Genomic DNA, 11,437 nt, shown 5'->3' on the forward strand with positions numbered 1-11,437 from the left:
TTAAGAGGCGCCCGATACATTCAGAAGGACCCTGCTCCGGGTTACGGGCTCCCACTACACTCTGACGTCCCTCTTCTGGGTGGGGGACACTCTCCATGTTAACGAGGTCCACTTCTGAAACAGGAGATCCCATTTCTGAAACTGGAGGTCCCATATCTGAAGCATGAGTCCTATTTCTAAAACAGGAGGACCGTTTCATGGCCGTGGTCCCGGGTCAGGGCTTCCTGTTTTGGGAAAACAAGGCCTCTAGCTAGATTCTGAGGCCTCTTTCGTGAATCGGAGGCAACCTGTTTTGAGTTAGGAGGCCCTTGTATGCATCAGGAGGCCCTTTTCTGGAACAAGAGAGCCCTTTTATGTTAGAGAGACCCTTGGCTGGATGATCAGAAGGCCACCGATTCCGGATTTTGACGTTGTCGGTATTTATTTACTTGGATGTATGCAAGCATCCCCTTTTCAACACGACACTTCGCAGGAAGCCCCTGCTGAAGAGGCCCCATTTTCGCCAGCAGCCCCCTGAAAATTCGTGCCTCCCTCGCTACTCCAAATGTGTGGCGCCGCCCCTGGGCATGGCAAACCCCTCCGGTGTCTTAACAGCCGAACATGACCGGAAGACGCAGAAAACAACTATTCCAGAATGTGACAGAACTGATAAAAGTTACAGTTCGAACAACATTAAAAGGTAGTTGTGCAAAAATTATACGGTAAATGGCATGGAACGCAGTCTCTATTGATCACATATGCAGTCACGACGAATAGCGAGGGCACAAACCTACGCCATGGACCGGGATGAAATACGCAAGATTAAAAGGATGAGACAAAGACATAATATTATCTACAAAGCATCTTGCACAGCAATTGACGGTGGAAATCTCTGAGTAAACTTACAGCTCCTCTGCTGCATGTAGCGGATAGATGAGCTCTCATTGGCCTGGCATGGCTCCAAATTCAACGTTATTAAAACATAACAGCAGTTCAACGTCAACACGGAGCACGGCCATCAACATGGAATCTCACCAAGAGATGCCAGCAGCCAGTAAAGCTTGTTTACCAACACACCTGATGCAATAGTTTGCTCGAGTTTAACGAGACATATGAGGCCGTCCATCATCACGATATCTCACATCGATGGTAGCCGAGGAACAACGAAACCGAGCCGATATAACAAGTTTGATTTTCGAAGCCTGTGATCAGAGGAGATGCATTCATTTCTGGCAGTGTTCACCGTCGGAGCTCCAGTGAACATGCAGGGTTCAACTAATCCCCAGTCAAGCAAGCAGATGATGAAAAATGTCTGCACACATAGATAAGACGGAGGTAAATTCACTTCTGCTATTGTTTCGATGAGGGCATGTTGCCGAAATATTAACCTAACTATATCTTCATTCTCCTGGTTTTTCCGAGGAATAAGGCTAATACTAAATCTAAATCTATGTGGATAACGTTCCTCGCTAGTGCACTGAGCAACTTAAGTAAATGTCTGCACACGTTTGTCTTCATGTCAGTTTGAGTGTATCCGTCTATTGTCATCAAGATCCGCGTAAATCGGTCGACAGTTTTGCGATGGTGACAATAATAGGTATTCCTAAAGCAATGCTCGTTAAGTGCAGATGTTCTCATCGTAGACGTGCACAAGTGCGAAGTTCGTATGTGCACGTTGTTATATGGCAGACGGTTGTATCGCAGACGTTCGTGATAGCTAACATTCGTTACGGTAATATTTGTGCACACGCATGTTTATGCACGCAACAATTCGCAAATCCAAACAAATTTCTACGCTGTGGATGCTTACGAAGCGCAAACCTTAGCGGTTACGGACATTTTCGTGCAAAAAGCTGCGATGCAGGGACCTACCTAACGAAGTTTCGGCCGGTTTTCCCCCACGATATGTCACCCGATATTTTGTCGTGCCCGGCCGGCATCATAACAGCATTGGCATCGCTGGCCCATCTGTTTACAATTCCCGCACGCGCTTCCAGACGGCTCTGCCGCGGGCAGAACTGGGCCAGCTTATTTTCCCATCTCATGCACACCCAGACTAGCAATAGGCTTCCACTGGTCTGGTCTGCAACGACTTACTTTGTTCCAGTGACGTTGGGTGTTCAATGGCTCCCGACTAGGAATAAGCCTCAGCACTGATAGGGCCTAGACAATGGCTTAATAAAAGCCCGAGCACGGGTATTGAAGCATGCACTTAGCACCAACCAGCAGCTGGATTCAGGCCACGCCAGCCTGATGTATTTAGTTCGGCGAGCGCGGTGCTCCTAATGAGCGGCGCAAAGTTAACGGGGCGACGAGAAGCTTAATTGAATCGGTGGGCGCGCGGTGACTGTCGCCATCTCGTCGCCCGGTAGAGGGACAGAATGTCGGACTCTTGCATTGGCGGCCAGCTGATGCGTTAGGCCGACCATCGGCATTTGGTGGAAGACATGTCATGTCCTTAATTCGATCGGCGTGGATGTCATCAGGACATTCGTTACCACGTACGGATGTTCCGCGGGTAATGTACGCATTGAAAATGTTTTTGGATGGAACTGCTTCTATGCCGTCATGTTCGGTGCGCAAAGGCACAACATATCTGGGGGGAAGGGGCTTCATTTTCTGCTTACTGGATATTTTGGACCGTTCCCACATCCAAAATATCTAGTACAAGTCACAGCCTCCAAGCCGATTTGTAAAAGATGGGTCTGGATCCCAACCCGACAGGAACTCCAGCCTGGACACTGCAAACGTTTTAGAGTCCGAAGTGAAAACGAGTAAGGATAAAGGGAAGGTGGGAGAGGACGAGAGAAAGCTGTGAGAATGAAAACAGCTGTAGAAGGGTGACATCAGATTGTTCGGGTGGCATCACGGGTATTTGGGGAGGGGTCTTGGCTGTTCATCATTAACACTGAAGTTCAAGGGCTATGGGTGTGGCGTTGCATGATAAGAATCAAATTAACATACCTTCTGTCCCACTTATTGAAATTCAAGGGCTTTGTGTGTGACGTTGCATGACAAGAATCAAATTAACATACTTTCCGCCCCACTCGGTCACACCTGATGGCACTGCGTTTGTTGGCATAGAAATTGAGTAGTAGAGAGGGCGCACGAACTGCGCCAACGACATGACAGTGCATCCGCTTTCCTATTTTGAGTACTGTAGCAGAGTCAGTCTCTCCAGCTTGTGTGTTGATTATAGTTGTAGGTCAACAATCACGATTGATGTGTCTCGTCTAGCCAAAAGATGTCCATGTCTCTGTTCTGAGCCCCCAACGATTCAGCACTTTTCACGAGTGGTTACCATAATAAACTAATCACATAGCGAAGGAGAAGGAGGTGCAGAGCCTTATCCACGCCAAAAATGCCTATTGACAAATGATTAATGTGGTACAGAATGACACATGGACGTAAATCCATGTCGCTCTGTTAGTTTACTGCGTCTTATCCCTCTGATGTCAGGCTCTGTTCACCAAAGGCAGAAACCGCACATCGCAATTTCGCAGCTTGCTGCTGCTGTCGTACGCTCACAAACAGCGAACTTGCAAGCGACCGACATGGATTGTATAAGTTTCAACGACAGGGATGGTTAGTGGAGACCAGGTTTAGTTTATGTGTATTTCCACAAATAAATCGGGACGGTCTAACAGATGAAACGTGACTGTAGTCTGCATGCAACAGTACATCCTGGTGTAAGCTATTATAATTTTACAGTTCGGTATGAAGCTCGCCATACGCTTGTCGCATTCAATCTTAGCCAGCCATGGGTTCCTTTGTTCTTATTCTGCTTTATGAATTATGTTCCGTTGGTTCAGCAACCCACCCGCCCGCTGTAAATGAAGGCAGAAGAAACAAAACATTGGTGGAAAGTTTCGCATGTGGCGTGTTAAAAAAATACGCTGCAACTCAGTGAAATGCAAATGCGTTGATCAGAGTGTGCGGCAGTTTGAGGGTATTCCTTTGCACATGTGAGGTTTGTTAAATGATAACCACTCCTTCTTATCTTTTCCTCCTTCCCGAAGGCATTGCACAGCCTATCAACACACACCGATGTCATATTTAAACGCGGCGAGCTCCACCCATAATGGATGTAAATTTGACCATCAAAACCCGAAGGTAAACCAATGTAAGATGTTAATGAGCTATTTCAGCTAACAGTTGCTCAAGCTTTGTGAGGATCAGACACTCTTTCACTTAAGGAAACTTTGCCAAATGCAAAAGGATTTTTTGCTATAACACCGGGAACTGCAGCGTTAGCAGTCTAAAATTAGCGTGACACATTCATTATATGGTTGCAGAATAGCTACAGCTACATATTTGCCGCAACCGAACTTCACGATTTTAAGATGTCGACACTGTAACATGTTCCCGTTTAACGTCTAGACGCGGTCTTCCCTGCAACCTATCGCACGTTATCTGCGCAGTACATGTGAACAGTTTGTACAATGTCATCGCTAGAAGTGTATACGGAAGCAGCCGACAACATAAGACAGATCGCTCTGCAGTCTATCATCCGGTGATGCCAGTCTGAATAAATCGCGAGCGACGCACTACAGAACAATATTGACTGATGCAGCCATCTAGATGTAACGATTATTGGTATGAAATTGCGCGGCAATACTCGGTCACCATGGCAACACGGGCCATCTTTCCTCTACGGTATTGTGGTGTTACCCCGTGGCGTCCCTTCGGAAGGCTGGGCCTCCCATGTCGTAGCCCGATAGCGCGGCATGGTGGCCGCTCCATGCCCAGCTGCGGTCAGTCCATGCATGCCATGAATGAAAATAGCGTCATTAAGCGGAAGCATTGGATGGCAGAGTACTTGGTAATTAAACGCACAATATGACCCGTTGCGTAACGCTGTTGCAGCGGCACCTGGGTGAAAAAGGCGCATTCTGACAAGCAGGAAATGATGACGACTCGTCATGCAACATTCCAGTCACCAGCGGAGATTCATAATGCTTGCTAGGGGACGCAATGCCCCTCACATTTGAAGCAAGAATCAGATTCGTTTATTTGCAGACTTTAAATGGATTGAGGCTGATACAAAAATGGGGGCAAAATCTTTTCGAAGAGATACAAAGTCCCACCGTGCTCTAAATGTACTTCCATCCGCCAAGAGCTTAAGTCAGTTAGCGCTGCTGCCAGGGTTACGGCAGAATGCGCCGCTCCCGTAAACGAAAAACGGACTGAAATACATTCAACAAGGCTCGTCACCCATTGTTCAGAGCAAAGTAGAGCGCCTAGAAAGCAGAGCAAAGCGTCATTAGCAGAGCATCTCAACTTAATAACCTTTTGTTACAAGTACGCTGCTCTAAATCACCGAGCTATGGCATTCCCTAGAATGCGTCATGTTGCAAACACTTATCATTTTTTTTTACTTTCGAACGCAGATGTTTTGAGTCCGCAGGGCAAACAAAGTGATGATAACGGGTGAGATCTAAACGCAAGCGTGGGAGTTTCAACGGAACCGCAGCGGAGGAGCGAATAAAAACACAGCGGAAAAACATCGAGGAATGACGGGGTTGCCAAGCGGTCTGCTCAATAGCTTTAAGATTTTGCGTTTAATTTCGAGCTGAAAGTAAAAGTTGTACACCTCATACGGCGGCGAGACTGTGCGCGCGGCTGGTCTCGCTCGGCCAGCGCTGATATTGCAGCCAGTCAGATTCACTATGGGTTCGCGTCACATTCGCTGAAATGTAAGCGGCTGAAATACCCGTATTCAAGCACAGCGGTCCTTTATATCCCCATAAGCTACCTATCAGCTCCTAGCTTTCACCAGCAATAGCTGTATCATTAGCATCGTACTGCAAGCACACCGCCGGCCGACCCCGTCAAGACTCACCTAGCTGGCGAGCGCGCCACCGCATGAGCAGCGCGCGGCAGTCCGCGAGCGTTCCGGTGGCCGGGCCCTGACAGTGCTCGTCGACGGCTAGAGGGCAGGGGCCGGCGGCGGGCGGCGCCCCCCTCCACGCACCATCGCCGCGTCCGCCCCACACGAGCGGCGCGCTCCGACGACAGGCGGCGTCGGCGGCGGCGGCTGGCCGCGCGGCGGGCGCGCGCCGCCCCCGCCGCCGCCCCCGCCGCCGCCGCCCCCGCCGCCGCTGCCGCCGCCGGCTGTTGATCAGTTTGTGGAGGGTCCGGTCGGGCCCGGGCCTGGCTGACCCTCACAGGTCGGGTCGATGGTCACCCGGGCGGTCCGTCTGGGCGGTCCGCGCCAGGCCACTTTGATAACAGGAAAGAGAAGTGGAGCGTAGTTGAACGCATTTGGTGGCACGACTACAAAGGACCGGCGGCAGACACGCATGCGTCCGGACCGCGTGTAGGTGGCCGGTCCATGACACTCCACACACCACACATCGGGGACCAGTGGCTATGCTGCGTGCGTATGACTCTCCACACACAGCTATGGTGTCTTCCCTGCTGTGTACGACAGCAGGGACCAGTGACCGGGACCGCGGATGTTCAGACGACATATGGGGCCACCCACTGGCCCTTCCGTTAAAGGGCTTTCCCCCACTCGGGATCTATCTGGCTTGGTGGTCAACACATGGGCTAGATTACGTGTATATTGGCACTTATGTGTGACTATCTGCGTCATGCTGCCACCTTTGTTTGCTTGTTTGCTAACAGCTAACCCCTTCGTCTATTTTTTCCATTCAAGCGTCTGTAACTAAAACATCGTGGAAACAAACCCGGAGAAAACGCAACCATGCGATGCTCGCATGGATGGTCATTCATTCACAGAAGCTGACATAAGACGGCACCTCAGTCGTACCCTGAATGTCTCTTCGGCCTTTTCTCGCCCTTAAGGCCAGCGGGAAGGACGTCCAAGGCGCCGCATTGGTCACCCGATCAACAAATCATCGTTCGCCTGTGCCGGTCCTTATTTCGAGCCGGTCCAATACGCGCGTCTGGCTAGTGTTGCTGCAGCGGCGGGCCTTCCGCGTGTTGAAGTGCTGTGCTGGGGCGTGCAGTCCCCCGCGCGTCATAACTCGTTCAAAGGACAGGGTGTGATAGATCGTAGTCTCTCATGCCGGCAGCCGCCTGAGCCGGTATAATGCGTCCTCGGACGTGGCCATTTCCGTGCCACTCCCACAAAGAAAGCGAATATTTCCTGCACGAGCGTTATGGATCTGGCACTCGGCTGTTACGTGTCGTACTATGCATGCTAGGATATATCAGTAGTCCATTAGCATCGATCATGTCATAATAGCAGCATTGCTTTAAACATTTTTCACTGTGTAGACGGACTCTTCCTGCCGTCTGGCGATTGCTGCCACTTTTTCTTGGCAGTATCCACACCACAACCGACACTGAATACGATTTGCATCAGCATTTTGGAATGCTTCACCTGTCGAGATTGGATTCCGTGGAGCCCACCAAGGGAAAGTACGTATTGGTGGCAGGGACGCGTACTCCAAAAAGACCGAGGTCTAGATCTGCGGAAGTGTCCGCTCCAAGACGATTGTAAGACTGCGGAGAATGTTCTCTAGGTGGAAACTCCCAGACATTAATGCCACTGATAACGCTGCCTCGTCTACATCTGCGGACTTTTCAAAACTTCCTGCAAGAAAATGGTGCCCATCGCAAAACAACTGAACCTCGTCATAGCCAGGGGAATGGCCTTGCTAAGCGTGCGGTGCGTGACGTGAAGCTGGCTTCGCAATGGGGCAACCACAACTGGGAAGTCACTCTGCCTCGATGGCTGCTCCGTTAGCATATCACATCCCACAGGACCACGTCAGTCACGCCCTCAGAGCTCGTGGTTGGCCGTCTCATCCGAGGCTGGCTGGACCTGCTGCATCCAGACATGCTGTCGAGGGTGGTACTTCAACAGGCGACCCAGAAGGACAACCACGATTCCATGGTAAAGGAAGATCATAAATTTGACGTCGGGGATCCTGTATTTGCAAGAAACTACTGTGTTGGACCACAGTGGGCTCCTGGAAGGATCGTCGGTATCGATGGGCCTGTGTTGTATGCCATCAGATTGGAGGATTTTTGGCGACGGCACACCGCTCTGGTAACGGCGCACCGCTCTGGCGACGGCTCATCGCTCCGGCGACGGCTCACCGCTCTGGCGACGGCTCACCGCTCTGGCGACGGCTCACCGCTCTGGCGACGGCTCACCGCTCTGGCGACGGCTCACCGCTCCGGCGACGGCACACCGCTCTGGCGACGGCACACCGCTCTGGCGACGGCTCACCGCTCTGGCGACGGCTCACCGCTCTGGCGACGGCACACCGCTCTGGCGGCGGCTCACCGCTCTGGCGACGGCTCACCGCTCTGGCGACGGCACACCGCTCTGGCGACGGCACACCGCTCTGGCGACGGCTCACAGCTCTGGCGACGGCTCACCGCTCTGGCGACGGCACACCGCTCTGGCGACGGTACACCGCTCCGGCGACGGCACACCGCTCTGGCGACGGCTCACCGCTCTGGCGACGGCTCACAGCTCTGGCGACGACACACCGCTCTGGCGACGGCACACCGCTCTGGCGACGGCTCACCGCTCCGGCGACGGCACACCGTCCAGATGAGGCGCAGGCGTGACGGTACCATTGCAGGATCTCCTCAGGTGACCGCTGACGCTGACGCTGGCCTCCCGTCACGACGACCAGGGGAAGCCCCCGTCCGGGGTATCACGTTCAGCTCCTGCAGAGGTGGCGCCACCGTCGGAGGCCGCGGCGTCCGACCTGCGCGCACCTCTCTCAGACGTACCGAGCTCTGTCATCCCTGCGACGGCCGTGTCACCATTGGTTTCTGTGCCGTGCGGCCTCACGGTGTTCGACCTGCGCGCGCCTCTCTCGCACGCGCCGAGATCGGTCATCCCTGCGACGTCCCCGGCCCCAGTACTACACTCGCCCCTGCTGGAGAAGTCCGCGGCAGAATCGCTGCGAGATACTGCCGCAGATGACCTGTCTCACAACTCTGGGCTGTCTGGAGCCGATGCACGGACATCGCTGCCCTGGCAGACAGTGGCTGTGCTGACTGCGTCAAGTCAGGAGAGTGCGAGCGTCTCGGGTGTTCGCCTATCGCGGAGTTAGAGTAAGCAAACTAGGTTCTTTGGAAGCTGAGTTTGGTATCATCGTGATTGTAATTTTCTGTGTTGTCATTTTCTTGGGAGGCAGTATGGTGCACGCACACTATTGATCGTGCCGTGGTTCACTATCGACCGTGCATACATACCGTTATAAATGAGCTTATGTCATCATATCTGATACATTCTTCAATATCGTGAAGAGTGAAGCATTCCTATATCTTTGTTCTTTCCGAACGTATTCCTGAAAAAGTTTCATGAATCCTGTCAATTTTCCGGTCCCGTGAACGTGACGTGATCCGCTGGAAAATGACGACATTTCCAGGCTCTATATGATATAGACACCTTTTTTAAGTGATCTGTCGCATTCTCATGAGAGCATTCCCACAGTGCTTTGGCGTGGCAAAAAAGCGTTTCGTGCAGCACTTCCACTAAAGAGACGATGTAAGCTATTACCGGGCAAAGACATCCTTTCTTTTGAGCAAAGAGTCTGCATTGTGCAATAATTTATCTAAAAAGGCTGCCTGCTTTTGCGACATTACCAGGCGCAGATCTATGTAAGTTATAGCAGAATGTATGCCGTGAGTAGTAGAAGGATGCTAGAGTTAAGTTCAGTCAGTCTGATTGATATTTGTGGCATACTATATGTAATTATGCGACCATATTTCACTGATATTATAATTTTTACATCTGCAAATAGCTGCAGGTTGTAGACGCCAAAAGAACGTAACCCGCAGGCTCGTCTAGACCTTGCCAGTATGGTAAAACCGATGCCTTCGTAGTGTTTCCGACACATTGGCTTGGCAATATGGATTCGTCTTGTACTGCAGTCTAGTTTGCCTATGTGAGCATCTTTCCTCTCTCAGTATGTTCTTGCGACACAAACACACTCGAAGGCTGCGTGCTTTCGTCATTGTGTCACGTGATGCATACTAGCATAGATAGTCGCTGTGAAACCACTCGGGATAATCCATGGATCAGTCACAGCCCATATTTGCCCTCATAATTGAATAAGAAAACATGCAAATAGAGAATTCTCGCCAAAACGTTTCCTGTTACGGCTGTAAATCACTTTGGTGTAGCTTGGAAAGTAATTGGTTGCACGCTACTTATAACTTAGGCTTATCGAGCGCGAGCTGAGAACTGGTATCTATGCTCAAATATTTGTGTATAGAATGCATCATATATATATATATATATATATATATATATATATATATATATATATATATACGTGTGTGTGTGTGTGTGTGTGTGTGTGTGTGTGTGTTTTGGTATTATTCCTATTATTGTGTATCTTATGGTATTTTGGTATTATTATTTGGTATATGTGTTATTGGTATTATTCTGTGACAGGAGATGACCATCATAAGGCCAACGGACCTTCGCTTGCCTGCTACAAGCTTACTCATGCGTTTGGGCGGATGGGCTTACACACGGATCCGCAATCAAAATTGGTATTTTTCCTTTTGTTATGGAAATAGCTGTGCTGCTGGTGGTCTCGGTCAGCGTTTCTGTTCGGTTGCAGTGGTGCTGGAAAGCCTCTGCCTGCCAGCTTCTTAACGTGACGTTCACGTTGATACCCGGTACAATAGCTCTAGGACTTCAGACGGGCGAGATTTACTGGCGCCGCAGAAAGCCTAGAGAACGCAGTGGATGACTGTGGTATTGATGAACCCCAGCTTCCGATTCCAGGACGTGTCGAGAGAGTTCAATGCCGGATATTGTAAATTCAGTGAGCGGGTTATGGCTCATAGAGAGTGAGCTTGGCCCGCGATGGATTATTTATCTCCGAAGATAAACAGTGAGGCTCTGAGAAAACAGAGCCAGCCGCCAGCCGGTGCAACGGCCGTTCCAAGACATTGGTATGTTTTCAAAGTCATGGCATCTGGGAACAGAGAGAAAGTCATGGCGTTGGGGTAGAGTGAGAAAGGCAGGGCGTTGGGGTAGGGTGAGAAAGGCAGGGCGTCGGGGTAGTACGAGAAAGGCGGGGCGTCGGGGTGGAGCGAGAAAGTGAAGGCGTCGGGGTAGAGCGTTTAAGTCATGGTGTCATTTCGTAAATTCGCTATGCAAACCAGAGGAAGCTCTGTATCTTTCTGGAGAGACTTGTCCACCCTCCTCCTCCCTCCCCACTTTCCCTAAGGTTGGCTTTAGACTCCTCAACATTGAGCCAAAAGCGTCCAAAATGCATGTAAAGAAATGATTAAGTATTGGAAAAGCCTTCATCTTTTTGGGAATCATTCTGTCATTCTGTGAGTTCAATAAGGCACCGCTTATGTTTATTCAACGCCCGTGGGTCGTATGTGAACGCTTGATCGAACTGCCGCGAAAAAGCATGAAGCCACAGCCAAGCGTCAATCCATGAAGCAAGACGGCCCCGCACCACCAAACGGCCGCCAGTCCACCATCAGTCTGCAT

At 50.8% G+C, this 11,437-nt stretch overlaps 1 protein-coding gene across 2 annotated transcripts in view; it reads right to left on the reverse strand.

Moving 5' to 3' along the window:
- The window catches only part of LOC119112887 (ras-like protein family member 10B), a 36,128-nt gene extending 30,155 nt beyond the window's left edge, over positions 1-5,973 (reverse strand). For both annotated transcript variants that reach the window (XM_037237190.1, XM_037237189.1), the window contains exon 1: positions 5,822-5,973. The gene's annotated coding sequence lies outside the window, so the exon portion shown is untranslated. The remainder of the gene's footprint in view (positions 1-5,821) is intronic.
- Positions 5,974-11,437: the final 5,464 nt, after the last annotated feature.

The sequence above is a fragment of the Pollicipes pollicipes genome, unplaced genomic scaffold, assembly GCF_011947565.3.
Source record: "Pollicipes pollicipes isolate AB1234 unplaced genomic scaffold, Ppol_2.1 Scaffold_7261;HRSCAF=8764_pilon_pilon_pilon, whole genome shotgun sequence".
In the NCBI taxonomy this organism is placed as follows: Eukaryota; Metazoa; Arthropoda; class Thecostraca; order Pollicipedomorpha; family Pollicipedidae; genus Pollicipes; species Pollicipes pollicipes.